This window comes from Prosopis cineraria, unplaced genomic scaffold (genome assembly GCF_029017545.1).
Source record: "Prosopis cineraria cultivar Desert tree isolate PC_DT_omini unplaced genomic scaffold, ASM2901754v1 PC9, whole genome shotgun sequence".
NCBI lineage: Eukaryota > Viridiplantae > Streptophyta > Magnoliopsida > Fabales > Fabaceae > Prosopis > Prosopis cineraria.
The window spans coordinates 19,141,400-19,159,936 of record NW_026555340.1 but is presented as its reverse complement, the minus strand read 5'-3'; the positions used below and the strand labels follow the sequence as shown (position 1 = coordinate 19,159,936).

General features: G+C 32.4%; 1 long non-coding RNA gene across 1 annotated transcript; it reads left to right on the top strand.

The window, feature by feature from the left end:
• The first annotated feature begins 16,774 nt into the window (after nucleotides 1-16,774).
• LOC129319216 (uncharacterized) lies at nucleotides 16,775-18,164 on the top strand. The gene is made up of 2 exons (XR_008595465.1): nucleotides 16,775-16,907; nucleotides 17,698-18,164. It is a non-coding gene; the product is annotated as an uncharacterized LOC129319216 (long non-coding RNA).
• Nucleotides 18,165-18,537: the final 373 nt, after the last annotated feature.

Sequence of the window (18,537 nt, the reverse complement as noted above, 5' to 3'; positions counted from 1 at the left end):
AGCAAATATCACATTTCATAAACTCGCTCTCTAAGGCCCAAAATATACTTACAACTCACAAAATACATAATGCAGGTAAGAACCAAAATGGACTATTCCTAGTTGGTAATTTCAATTATCATATACACATAAAGACTCAAAATAAAGAGGCCTATTAATAGGATCGCAATCCTATGCCTCGAGTTGTTTTCCTCTCTCTAGTCCTCTTGAGCTATTTTCTGTAGTAGTAAAGATAATGGAGTAAGTACAACCACTCAGTAACCAAGGTCCAACTAACTCATACTAATACATGTTAATTAATTTAAATACAAATGGTTACTTATAATGAAATTTCAAATCACAAATCATTCTCTAGAACATAAAATTCACATTTTCAAGCATAAATGCACATGCTCAAATGATCATAATTCATGAGCACCATTTCATAAAGTTGGGAAAATAGGTTGAGTTCGCGGGCTAGCCCATTTAACCCGTACAATTTGATGGGTTGGGTTGAAAAAATTAGCCTGTTTTTTAAAATGGGCTGGGTTAGCCCAACCCGCAAAAATAGCGGGCTAAAACGGGCTAAATGGGCTGGCCCATGGGCTAGCATATTTTTTAAAAAATAATTTTTTATTTTTTAATTACATTATATCTTTTTATAAATCTATAATAATGATAATATTTCTTAAATATATAATTTATAAGTTTCAATTATATTCTTTACATTTGAAATATAGTGTAAATCCTTTTTATAATTTGCAAATAAAATTTTTGTTATAGTTTGTGAAGATGATTTATTAGTTTTTATAGAAATATTTTGAATATATATATTATTTATTAATCTCATAAGATCTATTGATTAAAATTATAAATATGAATTCATTGAGAAAAATAATATGGGTTTATATTCAATTTTTTTTTCCTTAGTGACAAAGATAGCACACCTAGACGAGAAGATGATTGATAGTAAAAATCTAGCAAAATAAATTTGCTTAGTTGAATTCCATGTTTATTTTATTTATTTACAAGTTTTTTAATTGCTAATTTTCTTTAAAATATGAAATAAATATATATATTTATATTATATAAAATTTAAATTATTAAAAAAATTTGATAATGTTTTGCGAGCCAGCCCGTGGGTTGGCTAGCCCACTAGAAAATGAATTGAGTTGGATTTTCTAGCCTGTTTTATCTGACAGGTTGGGTTGGCCCAACCATAAAAAATGTTAGCCTACACGGGCTAGCCCGTAACCCATTTGCCTAGTACTAAATTTTTATACAAGAGAATAACTAACCATATAATCTATTAACATAATTTCTCGTAGAATCAAGTTATACTTGCATTTATCAACATTAAGGTCACAATACATATAACCATGTGCCATTTTCATTATATGCATGATCACACCTCCTTTATATCCTTTTTATTTCTCAGACAAGAAACTGTGAGCTATAGTACACTGTCATAGTCTATACTATAGGGCTTCCCTAGCCTAAACACTTGTGAGGGAATCACCTGGCCAAGGTTTACCCAACTTACTTGTGAAACACGATTTCTCCTATTTTCTCACATTATGGGGTGTTATTCGTTGAACTACTGGATAGTTAGCTAGGTTTGAATCTCACGTTGAACTAATGGGATAATATGAATATAAACAATTTAGGTAAGCCATCAACTCGGATATGAGCCTTACCACATGGATTTAATTCTCTATTTCTCATCCTAGGCGAACTCGTACCTCTCATAATCATACAATGTATAAATATATGATAACTCACATTTAACACACATTATCAAACTCCACAACACATATGTCATTGAACTCCTCAAATACATAATCATTATACCCTATCACAATTCACATCATTGAACTCCATATAAAACAAGTCATTGAACTCCATATTTTCTTAATTACCATACCTCACACATTTACAATCATTGAACTCCCATATCAATCACAATACAAAAATCTATTAATAATGTTTTAAAGAGTTTCATACAATAAGTCATCGGACTTATAAAAATCAGCCTAGTGGATTCTCACACAATTCATGCCACATTTACATTTCATTTCATTATACACATTTCAATGATCAATTATTAATCAATAAAATAATTAACATACAAAAGTATAAGATAGAATTACCCTAATTACCTCAAACTTTTAAGAGGTCAAAGGTTTCACCCCTCTACTATTCACTCTCAAACTTCCAACAAGCTTGAATGGTGTTAAAAAGGTTGCTCTACAAGCATTTTACAATACGATTCATCAATATACATAGTTGAGCTAATTTTCACTATTAACTTAACACTTCTTCATGCTCAAGATTCATTCTATACTCATATCAAAATACTCATAAGGTTTCTTAACTTCCTTTAACCCTCATTAATATCATTGAGCTCTTCAATGGCCATTAATGAAGCCATATTATCCTAACTAACACATTTATGGGGAATTTTTAGATATTTAAGGCTCCTCAACCACTAATCAACATAAACCCATAAATATCAAGTTTCATTAGCTCAATCTACTCCTATTAACCCTATTTAAGTCAATGGGTTTGGACCCATGACCTATATAAACTAAAAATTATCATTATCAACTAAACCCTAACTTTCAATACTAGAAAATGGAAGAAGGAAGGAGGATTTAGGTGCAAGAAGCTTATCCTTGATGTTTATGAGCTCTAAAATACTTTCAATACTCAAATTCTTCGAGTCCTAGCACTTCTCTTTTTGATTCTCTTTGCCTCTTCTTTGTTTCTCTCCTCTGTTGCATCAGTTTCATGATCTTATTACAATAGAAAAGTGTCCATGTGTGGCAACACATGGCACAGAGAGCATCCTTCTAGGTGTGTCAGGACATATGCGTAGCAGCGGCCTGATCCACAAGCCGCAGTACGTGGCACGGAACCTTCCCCTTCAGATTTCTTCCTCTCCTCATTCCTGAGTGACTTGATTCTCCCTTGGATATGCTTTTAGGGCTGAAAATCACAATCAAACACGCTCGTTAAGTTTCTCTGACCATACACCTCACTAATACACTCAATTAATCTAATCGAGGCTTACGTAATTTGTTTTAAAATCAAGGATGTTACATAAGTTGCTAGTTTCTATCATTTGAATTGACTCTTTAATCAATTATAGTAACAACTATTCCTAAAGTGTCTTAATATTCTCTCGAATTATTAGCCCCTTTTTAATTAGCATTGAATTCATTCCCACGATACCTAAGCAACTAATTAAATCGTGAAATTATAGTTTAAGTCACCACAAAGTTCTAAAACTATCCCTAGCCTAGTTATTTATATCTATTTCTCTAAATTTAAGTTATCTCTTCACCTCTCAATCCATCAAGATTACCTATAGATTTGATTAAATGATAGCCAGTCATAAAATCAATATGAAAAACAAGAGAAATAAATATAATTGAAAAAAGAAAAAATGTTTTTAAATATAAATGCAAAGAGTCAAAACAAAGAAAATAGAAAATTAGCTTCCTAATTAGGCTACATCCCTACCTCAACTAGATAATTTAAAAATATATAATAAAATCAAATAACACTTTTCTAAAATCCCCAATCATGAAAAATAATCATAGAGAAAATTAAGGAGTAAAAAAGAAATAATTATAATTTATAAAACTCCTCAATGATCTCACTTTCAACCTTTAAAATGCTTTTATAAGCTTTAAATATCTCAAAAAAAATTCTTAAGGCACTCAAATATGTGATTGAATGCCTTCACTCTTAATAAAGAGGAGTATTTATAATTAAAGTGGAGACTTCTCCTCTTATTCCTAGTCGATGTGGGACTCTAATATATATATAAATCACACGCAGTATATCTCCCAAAATATTTTGCCTCTCTTTCCATATATATATATATATATATATATTTTATTTTATTCCTTTATTTAATCTATCATTTTCCTACAAAATATATATAAAAAAAGATATGAGTAGATTTGTATCAAAATTTCTTTTTATCTTATAATTAAGTGATGAGGAGGAAATATATAAATATTAATTAAATAGATATGAAATATTATTAAATATAATCAAATCAAAATCAAAATCTACACTTATTTAATTATAAAATATACACTTATCAATATGGTTCATACTTTTTAACAAGTAAGTTAAATTTTTTTCACTTGTTATTTCTTATTATTTTAATTTACACACACACACACTCTTCTCGCATTCATTCCATATTTCCTTGTTAGAGTTGTGGTGTTGTATCGCATTGCGATTTACAAGAATGTGTCCCCCCAACATGAAGGCATTCAACTCTTTTGAGAAATGGGTCACTGTACACCCTCCCTCTTCTTAGAATTTACCCCTTCTGGTGGAGCGAAGAGTGAAACCCTTTCAAACCTAATTTACTCAGGACAGGGTACACTAATAGTATAACCATCTTAAACCCTACCCAATGATTGAATTCTTAAGGACTTGGCGTAACACATACCCCTAAGATTTGATCCTATAACCTCTCCTACAAAGTGAAGAAGTAGGCAACATTAGTACTATTGAGCTACACCTATGTCCCAATCGGCACAAGTGATTTAGTCCTAGTTAAAGTCAGTCGTCTAGTCCTGATTATCGCCTATTCTTTTGTCTCGATTGGCATTGGTGGTTTGATGCTAGTAGAAGTCGGCCTTCCCTTCTTGGTCGTCGCCTACACTTCAGTCTTGGTCAATACCGATGATCTAGTCTTGGTCTTCCCTTGCACTCTGGTCCCAATAGATGCCAGAAGTTCGATCTTGTTTGTCACTTACACTCTAGTCCTAATCAACATCAGTTATTTGGTACCAGTGGAAGTTGACTAGGCGGTCCCTATCATCACATGCACTCCAATCTAGGTCAGCGCTGATAGTTTGATCCCAATAGAATTCGGCCTTTTAATCCTGTTCGGCAATTGTAGCAATCCAATCCAGGTCACCGCCAGCAATCTGGTCCCAATTTGCGGCTAGTCAAATTATAAAGAGATTAGGTTGGATTTGAAATAATATGGGTTTAGAATTTTAAATTATAAAGAGATTGAAATAGAACTTGGATTTGGATTCAGATCAAATCAAAATTCATATATTTTAATTACCTAAACAATGAATCTGGCTCAAATTTAAATCCAAATTCATATGTATCCAAACATAGTATTATATTTTGGTATGGTAAATCTCTCTTAAAAGTGAATTATAATTTAGGAAAGAGAGAATAATTTAGATAATACAAAAATGTTATTCCCACAAGTAACCTGATTGTCTACGTCTACTATTAATTATTTGTTCCCTTTACATCTAACAGATCTATGTTGTTGGTTTAGAATAAAAGATTTTGAAAAGAATTTTCAAATTAATATTATCAAGTGTTATGTGATATTTATAAAAATCTTTTTGTTATTCATGCCCGTAAAAAATAGAAACCATGAAACTTACTAATTTTTATATTTTTTTCAAATAAATTAAAAAATAAATTATAAATGATTTATAATTTTTCTATTAAAAATATTAAATTAATTATAATTGGTCTGATTCAATTATAATTTAGCTTTAAATGATTAGACGTTCATGTTCTGTAGAGATCACACACAAGAAGTCGTTAAGGAAAAGTGACTTTATGAAAAAAATGCATCCATCTACTGTTAGAGCAAGTGATCATCAGCAAGCTAATTCACAAGGTTTTCCTCAATATTATGTCCACGGAGGACGTTTGGACTCTACCCCTTAGTAGTCATGTCTGTCTTAATGTCGATGGTTCTATCAAAGATCAACGACATATTCCTTGTGGGGGAGTAATCAGGAACATCAAAGGAGAATAGCTAATAGGTTAATTTTCACAAAAACCTTAGCCCTTGTGAGAGTGCAAATGCTGAAATGTTAGTCATCAAAGTAGGGCTAGAGGTTTGCCATCAATTGAACTACAACAGGATTAAAATATATTCAGACTCCATAGAAGCTATCCATACTTTGAATTGTGACCAGGCCTTCTATCACCCATTGTGTGATGACATAGTATTTATTAGAAACTTCCTCTTCCTGAATAGAGGGTGACACTACAACATTCTTACAGAGAGATTATTCAATGCGTAGATTATACAGCCAAAATGGGTCAAGTAGGTCAACATGAGACGACTTTACTGCCCTAGGTTCCTAACAAGTGTCTTGATATGTACTTAGGGCATCAATGTTTTGCTTAGCCCCTGTTTTATTTTGCTAAACTTCTTGAGAGAGAGAGACAGAGAGCACACGAGGATAACATTATTTTTTAGGCGCTATTATCGTGTGTGGGGCCGGGAAGAGGATTAAAAATTGGAAAAGACGCGCATGAGGGAAAGGACGCAAAGGGGTGGGATCCACTAAATCTCACCGGCCACCAATGCCTCCAATCCTTTTCTTAACAACAAGAGTAAAGATTGATGGAAAAAAATAAAAGAAAATGAGGCAAATAAATGATGTTGTTTCAGGGCCGTGAGTAATATATACCAGGCCTTTTTTTTCACCAGTAATATATCAGGCAGTTAAGCTCGTTGTCTTATACCTAAAAAAAAATCACTTATACAGTAGGCTCTGCATAACTGATTATTATTTTTTTATTATTGTGACTGTGGCTATATTTGTTATATATGTACGTGTTGTATGAGTTTTTCTTATCATTTACATCTGTTTCTAATTGATATGCAACTATATAGATTAAGTAGACCTTGGTTATTGAGTGATTGTACTCATCTCTCATCATTCAATATTTTTAGGGCCTAACTCATCAGATCCGGATAAGGGAAAACATGTTGAGACTTAGGATTTTGGTGAAAATCCTTCTTGTATGCCTTTTAGAATTTTTTTTATGTGTGTTTAAGTTGTTAATTTGACAACTAGGACTCATGTCATTGTTTTGATCACTTCCACTATTATTATAAAAAAATCATGCGTATTTTATTCCTTGAGTGAGTGAGATGTGATTTTACAATTTATATATGGCCGAAATACTTGTGCAAGAAGAGAAAGGTGTATTTTGGATGTTATGGTTGAAATTGATGATTTATGTAAATTTTCTTCTCCCTTGTGTTTTTGTGAAATTAGAGGTTAAGTGGTGAAATTATGTTATATGTGTATTTGATTCGATGTAGTATATTTTACAAGTTTGAAATAGTCCATTAAGTATGATCTAAAGGTTGGTGTAAGCTTTTAGCACATGTGTGTGAGTTTAGACACCTTAGATGTGTATATTTGTGAAAAGGAAGTAAAATTGGTGTTGGGTGTCCAACTTCTAGTAGAAAATGAATTTGATTGTCAAACTTAGGCCATTAGTTAGAGCTACTAGAAAGTTTTCTATAGACACTAAGATTATCTTAATCGAACATCGGATGGAGATCTAGGACGCGCCTGAAGTTTGTCCCTAGTACTGTCATTTGATGGCAAAATTTTTAATGTTAAAATTGTGCAATGCGCCACCGCGCATGGCATAAAGGCTCACGAGATGCAATGTAAATGCTCTTTTCTACATAATTCACTGTTTTAAAATATTATACACATATTTTGATTCTATTTGATTCCTAAGCTTTCGCAACTGTTTTTAAAACTCTGATTTGAGAAAAATTAAAAGTGAATAGGAGTATTTTAATTGTTGAATTCTTGGGATCCTATTTGCAAAGTTAAGATTGGTTTATCTCATTTGTGTAATTTGTAAAAATTTGATAATCCTTATTGGGTTTAGGCCTATGATTACCTTGGCTTTTAAGATTAATGGTGATTAGAATAAAGAGTTTACAACTTAGTAAGGGCAACCTTATGCGCAATTGGTGAGTTTGGATAATTCATTCACACAAATAAAGCCCTATCTATAACTTCAATCAAAAGAAATAAGGAGGGGAGGGGAGCTTGTTTGATAAGGTGGAGGGAAGGAGAGTTTTTTAAAATTTTCTCTCCCCGTCCCTCCAAAACCTCCCCCTCAATTTAGGAGGATGCCCCCTCCCTTACCCCTCCTCTTTCCTCTCCCCTCTCTTAAACCAAATATAGTCTTAAAAGGTTAGCTTCTCTTGAAGGAACGTTTTTGCAGTGGAGATCACCTTTTATGGTTGATAAACACAAATCCAATCTCCCTCCTCTCCCTGCATTGGGGGGGGGGTGTGTGTTTTCTTCGCATAAATTCACCTTCTTCACTATTCTTTGCTCACTCTGTTCTCTAGAAGTAGATCAGCCGAAACTCATCCTCCTCTTCGATCCATTAGAATCGAGCTCTCCGTTCTTTTAAGGTTACCGACGTGAAAGCTTCTATACAATCATTTGCCGCCCTGCAGGTACACTCCCGTACACATGCTCAAATGTCACCCTGCATCTTATTTCTTCTGTTCGTCCAGAAACTCGTTGAAAAGAATGCAGTCCCTTATTCAGATATTTTTAGGTTGGAATGTTTATTTCTATGTCTGAGCCTCAAGTAATGTGGTGAATGGTGATAATGCTGCTCAGTCTTCCTTTTTTTTTACCCTGCTCTGTTTTTGCAGGTTTTGTTTCATCTCTCTCTCTTCACATGTTTGGGTCTGCTAGTTTGTTTTGTTTCATCTCCCTCTCTAGCATACAAGCACTGATCGATGTGCTTCAGGCTTTGGATAAGGGCCACTTCTATACCCAGGCCGAGCCACTGCTTGAATGTCTGGAAAACCTCTGGAAAAATAAACCTTGTCGTCGTTACCGTCGACAACTTCAATTTTGGCTTTCTTTCGGGTCCTCTCTTTCACCCTCGATCAATCTCTTTTGTCCGCATCATGAATATGCCTTTCTTGCCTTGAAATTCGCTTCATGTTGCTGCTTATGGAGCGGGTCCAAGACGGATCTGCAAACCCGTTTCAGACCTGCGGGGTAAACACACTGGAGGTTGTAGTGAGAGAGAGAGAGATGAGGGAGGCGAGACTCGGAGAAGAGACAACGGGCAATAGGGAGTGGGCTGATAGAAATTCTCTCTGGATCATGAATATGCGTTTCGCGCCTTTAAATTCGATTCATTATGCTGCTTACGGAATCGGTGCAACACGGATCCCAAAAACCCGTTTTAGACCCGCCTGCAAACATGCTTGAGTTTGAAGACAACCTCTTGCTTCGTACAAATAATACGGAGAAGAGAGTACTGAATTTCACTCCCTGCTCGGTCACGTAGTCATTGGCTTCTGATTCTGTTGTTTGCTGGATTTGTCACTGTTTTTTTTTTTTGGTAGAATCTGTCACTGTTTGTTCAATCTGGCAGTTTCGTTGATGGAGACGGTCTGAGAATTTGCCGTGTCTTTCACATCTTCTGTCTTTTAGTGAAATCCTGTATAGAGATTTTCTGGGCATAGTCTGGTCAAGGCTTGTGAGTGTATTGTTGCTGGTTGGATCTATTTGTTTCCTTCTTGGTCATTGCTATTTAGTTCTTTCATGAGAATTTGCTCTGTCTTTCATATGTTTTTGTTCTGAATCGCATAAATACTCTCAAATTGCCTGTTTCTCAATTAAATTCATCATATATATTTTGTCTGTTGAGCTTCCAAAGCCATATCTTTTGTGTTGTATCATATTCCGTGATTTCTGGGTAACTAGTTCATTTATATATATATATATATATAAGAATAACAAGCGAGTGATGATTGCTAATATGCAGGGATGAGTTCTTCAAATAATTCAAAGCGGGGGAAGTGCACCGGAATTCTATAGGTTACGGACGAATCTCTGGTTCTAAGGATAGCAACAACAATGGCAATGGAAATAATGCATCGAAGGGATCATCTTCCTCAAAGGGAAGCACCAAGAAGCAGATAGGCCAACTGTTAGGCCGTGGGAGGAAGAGGCCACCTCCACCTAAAAAGTAAACAATACTTCTTGTCTGATGATCTGCGTCCCTCCCTTTTCTGGAGTTTTGATTTTTGTGTTGTTTCTGTTTTGCCACTTTAATTAAAGCCGTGTGCTGTTTAGTTGTGTGTTTGATGGTTTTACCTTGGACTGTAGGGCTTTTTATAATGAAGCATTGTTTAGAATTGTGTGTCGTTTCTGGTGGTGGTGTTCTCCGCTTTTTAATGTGCTTTCAGCAAGTTTCATCTTAATCAAGTCTTTGTGTGTTGTGCAAATTGAACCCCAGAAATAGATATATCTTCCTTAATTAGCTTCTTAATTTATTGTTATACTTTAAGTCAATATACCATATTGATGAAGACCACAAAGTGTAGCAATAGGAAGTCGAAGGAACATAAATAAAGGAGGAGCAGAGAAGAGGAAACTATAATTAAACACTACGTATTTTCTGATCACTGATAACATAAACTAAACTTCCCAATGATGTTATAGCTAAAAAGTAAATTCTTCATAACTAAATTTATTCTAAATACAAAATCTGTAAATGAATCTCCAACCATTTCAAAAAATAAAAGAGTTAGGGATTCCTACTACTCTTTTTTTTTTTGCCATAAAAAAATTCTATTACCCATACCAAATTAAATTAATATATATGTATTATACATACAGTATCAGACAAGTTGGAGACTTGTACTGTTGTAATTGACTGAGTTTGGAATGCATACATTTCCTTTTTGATTAAATAAAAAAACAGAGAGAGAGGAGAAGATGCGGAAGAACATGCAGGAAAAAGCTGTAATTAAAAAGACAAAAATAGGCTAAAGGGCCAATTGACCAGCATAATATAGAAAAATAGGCTTATTTATTAAAATTCTATAAATTCAAAAATATTTACCAGACTGCTATAAATTGAAAATTGGTTTCAATGACACCAAGTTGAGATTTTTATTTTTCCAGTGTGAGAAGAACAAAACTTGGGCTGTGTGATGGAGTTTGGTATGAAATTAATATAAAAAATTGGTTTAATGTGTAATGTTATTTTTAAACTGAGTAATTTTATCCTTGCATTCATAAGTAAAGCAACTTTATCCCTAAATTATTTTTTCAAGGAGCAAAATATCCTTTTACAAAGTGCCTAGCGCTCCTAAAAAAAATAGTTCAAAGGTAAAATTGTTCATTAAGAAAAAGTTTAGGAATAAAATTACATTTTAATTTTTTAAAAAATTGTATGTCAAATGTGACAAGACTGGTTGCCACTGTCTCTATGTCTTTAAAGCCAAAAATCTCCTCTCCATCTCTTCCCAATAACTCCCCATGCCCTCTTGTAAGCTTAAGCAACTTCCCTTATCTCATGTATATAACATAGAGTTATTTACTTTATCATATTTTTTTAAAAAAAATTGATAACACTGATTTCTGAAAAACTTTGTATGATTCCTGAAAAAGTTTAAAACATTGTATTTAAATTTTATGATAAAATATAAATATCCATTTTATAATTTATCTCTTTTAGTTTTAAATTTAAAATACATATATATAATTGATTTCAATATATTTACAATTAGATTCAAAATTTTATTTATTTACAAAATTATAAAATGTAAATAAATAGTTTTTTCTATATATTATATATAATATCTATATATTAGTCTGCATTATTATATTATATTATATGTATGAGATAAAAGGAGATACTTGAACTCGCAAGAGAGAAGACATTGAGTTGTTGGGGAGAGGGGGAAAGAACAGATTTGGTCTTAGAAATGCAAAATCATCACATCTGACACAAATTCTTTTATATTAATTGTACGAAATTCAGTGTCACAGAAGCCAACTTATATTATCCTCACATTGAAAAAAATAAAATCTCAACTTAATGTCGTTGAAACCGATTTTTAATTTATTACATTATGCTAAATATTTTTAAATCTGTAATATTTTGATAAATAAGTTTTTTTCCCTATAGTATGCTGGTTAATTCACCGAGGAAAAGAGAATAAGGGGGTATATATACCCACACAAATGGAAAGAGGGGGCTAAAAAATAATATATTAGAACAAATATTAATTACTTTAATTTTATCTTATATTTAGGGTTAAAAAATTTTTTAAATCCCGTCTTATATATTAAACACATGAGAGGATATCCGATTGAGTTTTGAAATAATAGAGCTGGAGAGGGAGAGAGAGGAGGGGTGGCCGATGATGACCCCACCTCAGAAGACAATCATTCGTGACAAAGACAGAAGATAGCCTTTCTTCTTTTGATACAAGACAACCTCACATGCTGAGGCGATCTGATAATGACAACTTAAATTAATATAATGTGTGCTGTTTATTATATTGGATTTACTGTGTTGATCCCATAATCATATCTGAGTACCGAACTGAGTTTCGAATGCATTTCTTTTTGTTGCAAAGGGCAAATATATTAAAAAAAAAAAAAGTCAAGAGGACATGCTGATTGCTGAAGGCCAAAACCTTTAATTTCGTGCATGAGGATAGTGACAACTCAATAATTTATTCAGAACTTAGGTCTTATTCTTGTTTCATTAATTCGTTGAGCAAGTTAGGTATCCATGTGTGTCTTTAATCCTTGTTTAAAGTGTAAGGTTGCTGCACATTAAAAGTGAACTCTTTTAATAATTATACAACATTATTGAATTAATGACGTTCTACGAAACATAAATTTATAGATAATGGTCATAACAATAACAGTTAAAAAGGAAGCCAAAACAATTACTAGTGCAAATTGTGAAATTTATTTTTTTAAAGAAAAATTAAAAATAATTTATAAGTTGGTAATTGGATTTCTTTAACTTTTCATTTCTTTTTACGTTTTCGGTATGCTTGCGTTGCATTCCCTATTTCGTTTCTATGTAGCTGCTTTGCGTGTTTGTATCTGCTTCCAACCTCAATGGTTCACTTTTCGTTTTAATATAATGAATTTTCACTTTATATATATATATATATATATATATATACTTCAATAGCTTTGAATTCAACTTTAATTAATGTTTTTCATTGTTGACTGGATCAGATCGAAGATAAAAGTCAGTTTGGGGTTGTGCGTAAGATTAATAAAGCTAGCGAATAACCCTTTATCAAAAAAAAAAAAAGATAAAGCTGGTAATAACCTATATTTTAACAAAAATATAATGATTCTTAAATTATAGCATAAACTTATATATACATTGACTACTATGGAGTGGTCTTGCTACGGCGCACATGGCCAAGGTCAGGCTGCCTGCTAGGACCCACTATGGGTTTCTGTTGAGCTTCGTCTTTGTGCCACCATGAGATTGGTCAGCATAAATTTTTCTTTTTTGAGACAATGGCTATTTTGTTAAAAATATAAAATATTTTTAATTAAATTTCATCTCTTAATAAAATAGTTACTTATTTTTAAATTAATCCTATCTTTTTATATTTATTTCTATTAAATATCCTATAATATATATAAAATCACTATCAATAAGGGTACTTTTAAAAAAAATATAATGATTATATCTCAAAAAACTAAAAATACCTTATATTTTTGAACATCCAACTCTTCAAAAAATACCTTACATTTTTAATGGAGGGAGTAAATATTTAATCTTAAGTATGTTTAATATAAAAAAATCTAACATAATATCATGAGCCAATCAATTGGAGACAAAAAAAGGAGAAAGAAAAGAAAAAAAATGTAAGAATAAAAGATGAAAAAAAAGATGTTAAAAAAAAGAAAGAGAGAAGGAGAAAGAGAAGAATGAAATTCAATAGATCTCAAATTTTTGAGACTAAAAAAGTACAAGCTTAAGCAAGAAGAAGAAAAGAAAATGAAAAAAAAAAAGTAGTAAAAAAAATATTAGAATATAAAAAAATCTCACATTTAAATATTAAAAAATAAATCATAAATATATAAGATTAGAAAATATTTAACTAAATAATTTATTCAAATAATTTATTTTTTACATGCATTTGTACAAATTATAATGTTAAACTTGTCATGTTCTTTACAGTAATTGATTGTTAACAAAAATATGCCAACTTCCCAGCAGCTGTTCATTTTTATATAATATATAATATTTTCATAATTTTTAAAAACGGAAGGCATCATGTTCCCAGGCCCTGCATTTATCAATTCATCTCTTTCTCTCCCTATGTTACGAAAAATTAGGCCTTATTGCTGAATCAATGTTTGCGAATTTCTATTCCATCTTTCTTTAATTTATCCTACGAATCCAACTACCCCGCACTCCCCTGCCACTCTCATTCTAAATCTACAACAAGGGGTCATCAAACTTGTTCCCATCTTAATCCACCTGATTTCAATCCAATTATGTAAAAACGGGTTTGTCCCAACTTAAAAATATTTGGACGTGACCTTACACGACAAGATACAGGATTACTATCAAAACATCCCATTCGTCTGGCTAAATACATTATGATATTTTTTATTTTCTTTGTTAGTATTTAATACATTATTTATTTATTCAATTAGATATAATCTTTTGTTTACTTATTTTATTTTCGTTTTACACAGTCATCTACTTATTTAGGCTATGTAATTCAATGATTCTAGCATTGTTATGATAAAATTATTTTTCAAAATATATAGAGAAAATGACAAGTAAAGATCTTAGAAGAAAATTAATGTCAAATTTTGAATTTTGATATTGAAACATAAAAGAAACAATAATGAATTTGGAAACTTTAGTGTTGAAGAAATTCTAATTGGAAAAATTATGCATGTCCCATACAACATACTTATTTATAAACAAGTCTTGCAAAATTTAGAAACTACAACTAAATTCTTTGAAACTTGAGTGTAATTTGAATTTGAGGTACAAAAACAATACTGTCCTCATTAATAATATTGAATTTATAATTGTAAAATATTGAAATGTGAGTTGTAAATTACTAAGGTGGCTGTAAACAATTGTATTAAACTTTGTTGGCAAAACATAATCGATTTAACTATTAAATACATGAAGTTATTATTGTAGAATATTGAAGTGATCGTTATAAATTACTGATAATGTAGTTGTATACAATTAGTATTAAACTTGTAATGCAAAATTAATTTAACTATTGAATACATGAAGTTATAGTTGTAAAAAGTTAAAATGATAATTGTAAATTATTGATAAAATAGTTTTAAATTATTTATTTGATATAATTATTATTAATGGAACATTATTGTCTTTGCATTTTAATTTTAAATTACACTTAAGTCCCAAAGAATATAACTGTTGTTATTTATTTGTAAATAAATCTACTTCATAAGACTTATACATAATTTTTTCATTCTAATTTAACATTATTTTTTGGGGTCCTTACTTGTCATTCTCCTAAATATATAAAATAATTTTAATAAAACAAAATTGTCGATTTATCATTAATTTTTTTGAAAAAATCAAACAAACCTTTAGTGCGGTCTGACAATCACGTTCCTAAGTTATAACTAAAGAAAGAATCGAACGAAGACCCCACCCATTCTGATTTTGTGCCAAAAAGAGAAAGGAGTGACGTACTCCACATCACCGGTTGCCACATATTCTTTTGCTAATTTTTTAAATCACCGCAGTCTATTGACTTATTATGATAAAAGACTGAGTGACATGGATGGTTAATTAATTATGATTGGTGACCGTAACAAGTTATATGCGCACCCTTCGTTAGGCCGGTCCTTTGCTGGGCAAGTCTTCAAATTCAATTTAGGATTAAATATCCAACAAATTCTTACCCATCCATGAACACCCATTATTTTTAAGTGAATAACAGTAGTAAATGATGCATAATATTGATGAAATGAATGTAAAAGTGTTCAAACTATTAAATTTGACTAATACTTATTAACCTTGATCATTAAAAAAAGGAAACAAACATAAAGTGTAAAAATACATAATGTTTATTTAGGTGCTTCTAGTATCTTCCAATCAACAATAGTGTATAAATATCTATTAACTTTATAAAAGAAATCATCTAATCAAGTTTGACTCTAATAATTTATGTTTTGAGCTTATTCGAGCTGGTCCGAATACTCAAATTGTAAAATATTATTTCATTTTATTTTTTCTTATTTAGTTAATTTCAATTGTTATCTTAACCCCAAAGCTTGATAATAAGATTTTTCGAACCTATTCAAACTGCTACCAGGTTTGGTCCAAATGACTAGATCTAATATTTTTCAATCCATTAAAATAACTTGTGTTCACCCTGAAGTTTTAATAATAGAACTTAATGGATTGGAGAAGATTGACTTATTTTATAAAATTAATGGCACCTATACATCACTATTAACTTTAAAATACTAGAAATTCCTAAAGAAAAAGTTTATAAGTATTTTTACATTTTATATTTACTTTTTTTTATTTGAACTGTCAATGTTAAAAAACGTTAGTTAAATTTAATGATTTGAAAACTTTTATACTAATTTTATTAATGTCATGGGCACTCTTACACTATCATTCACTCAAGGATATTAGATACCTTTAAAGAAAAAGTTTGTAAATATTTTTGCCATTTAACTCATTAATTAATACAAGGTTCATGATATTCACATATTATACTGAAATAAAGCGTAAAAAAATACAACAATTAATATATAAGTAAAATGAAAAAAAATTACAATTACTAAATCGTTTATGTACCTATCGTTTATGTATCTAAGGCCATCAAGATTAGTTAGGATTAGGAGACCAAAAGCGTATATTTTTGAGAGGAGGGAGTGGTATATAAAAGACAATTGGCCTTCATGGGCCCCATGGTATATGGGTGTTGAACTTTTGATTTCCAATCCACTGTCGATGCACATGTCGTGTAGTGTTTCTTTGATTTCCGGGTCCTGAATTCGCCACCGCCCTCCACCTTGACACAGAACTGTAGGATGTTTATTTATATAATTTTAAAAAAAGGAGAAAAGTAATCAATACTCAACGTGATGCCTCTATAAAAAGCCGCCCAAAACACCACACATTCTTCACTCTTCTTTCCCTCTCTCTGTTCTGATAGAAGCAGACTAGCAGAAACTCCCTCCCTCTTCGTTCCGTTAGAATCAACTCTTTGTTCTTTGTAGATCTCCGGCGTCAAAGATCTGAAGCAATCCTTGGCCGACCCACAGGTAAACTCTCCCTTCCCTGTATGCATGCTCGAATGTCACCCTGCATTTTATCATTTTCTGCTATGATTTCTTCTCTTACGTACAGAAACTGATCGTTAAAAACAACGCAGATCCATTCTTCTGATGTTTTTGGATTCGAATGTTTATTTCTCTATCTGAGTCTCAAGTAAAGCGGTAATCGTGCTCTGCTCAGTCTTCCATTCTTTCTGTCTCGTCGGTGCTCTGTCACCATTATCTTTGTCCAGCGCTTCCATCCTCGCCCCTTTTTTACCGAAATCATATTGGTTGTTTAGATTGTATGCTTCCATCTTCCAGTCTGAAGTTTTTAATGTTTCCATTATGCTCTGTTCTGGGTTTTTTCGGGTTGGAATGTTTATTTCTCTTTCTCCGTCTCAAGTAAAATGGTGATAACGCTGCTCAGTCTTCCATTCTTTTTATCCTGCTCTGTTTGCTTTGATTTTTTGTTTTTGGACTGGTTCTGCTGCACCGTGGCCTGAACGGGGCAAAACCGATACTTGATGGCTCGGCTCAGAGCCGCGGTCTGGGAACATTCCCCGGCGCCGCTGCCGCCATTCATCGGACATCTTCGCTGCCCTGAGGTGGCGAGATTAAGGGAACAGAGAGAAGTGGATGACAGGGGTGCTTGAACCACCATGGTCCTCATCTCCGCCCCGTCTTCATTCCCCGCTCCGTAACGTAGTCATGGGCTTCCGATTCTGTTGTTTGTTGGATCTGTCACTGTTTTTTCTTTTTTTTTTTTAGAATCAGTCACTGTTTGTTGTTAATGCAGGGATGAGTTCTTCAAATAATTCAGGGGGAAACAACTTCATCGGAAATTATTTAGGCTATGGACGAATCTCTGGTTCAGACAACAGCAGCGGCAGCGGCGGCGGCGGCGGCGGCAATGGAAATAATTCAAAGGGGTCAGGAAGTACCAAGAATCAGATAGGGCGCCTGCTAAGCTATGGGAGTCCGAGGCCACCTCCACCCAAAAAGTAAACAATGCTTCTTGTCTGATAGGCTCCGTGTGTGTGTGTGTGTGTGTGAGAGACTTTGTATGAGGATTGTGTTTTGTTTCTGTTTCGTTGTTTCTCTGGTTCTGTTTCATTGTGTGTTTCATGGTTTTATTTAGACTGGAGGCTATATTTCATGAAGCATTGTGTGAGGATTGTTTGTTGTTTCTGGTTTTGGTCTTGTAGGCTTTGTAATGTGTTTTGAGTAAGTTTCATCTTAAACAAGAATTCCAGTTTCATCTTATACTTTAATTCCATTGATGAAGAGCTCAAAATCTAGCAACAGGAAAGCAAAGGAGGAGCAGAGAAGACGGAGAGGAGGAAACTACAGTATAATGAAACACCAAGTATTTTTGATCGCTGATAACATAAACTAATCTTCCCAAAGATATTATGGCAAAAAAGTAATTAGCCCTTCGTAAATAAATTTATTCTAACTGCAAAAACTGTAAATGAATCTCCAACCAATTAAGAGAGAGAGAGAGAGAGAGAGAGAGAGAGATAAGGATTCCTATTACTTTTTTTTTTTTTCAATTTGTTGCCATCAAAAATTTCTGTTACTCAAACCAAGTTAAATTATATATGTGCGTATTATACATATCGTACTGGACATGTTA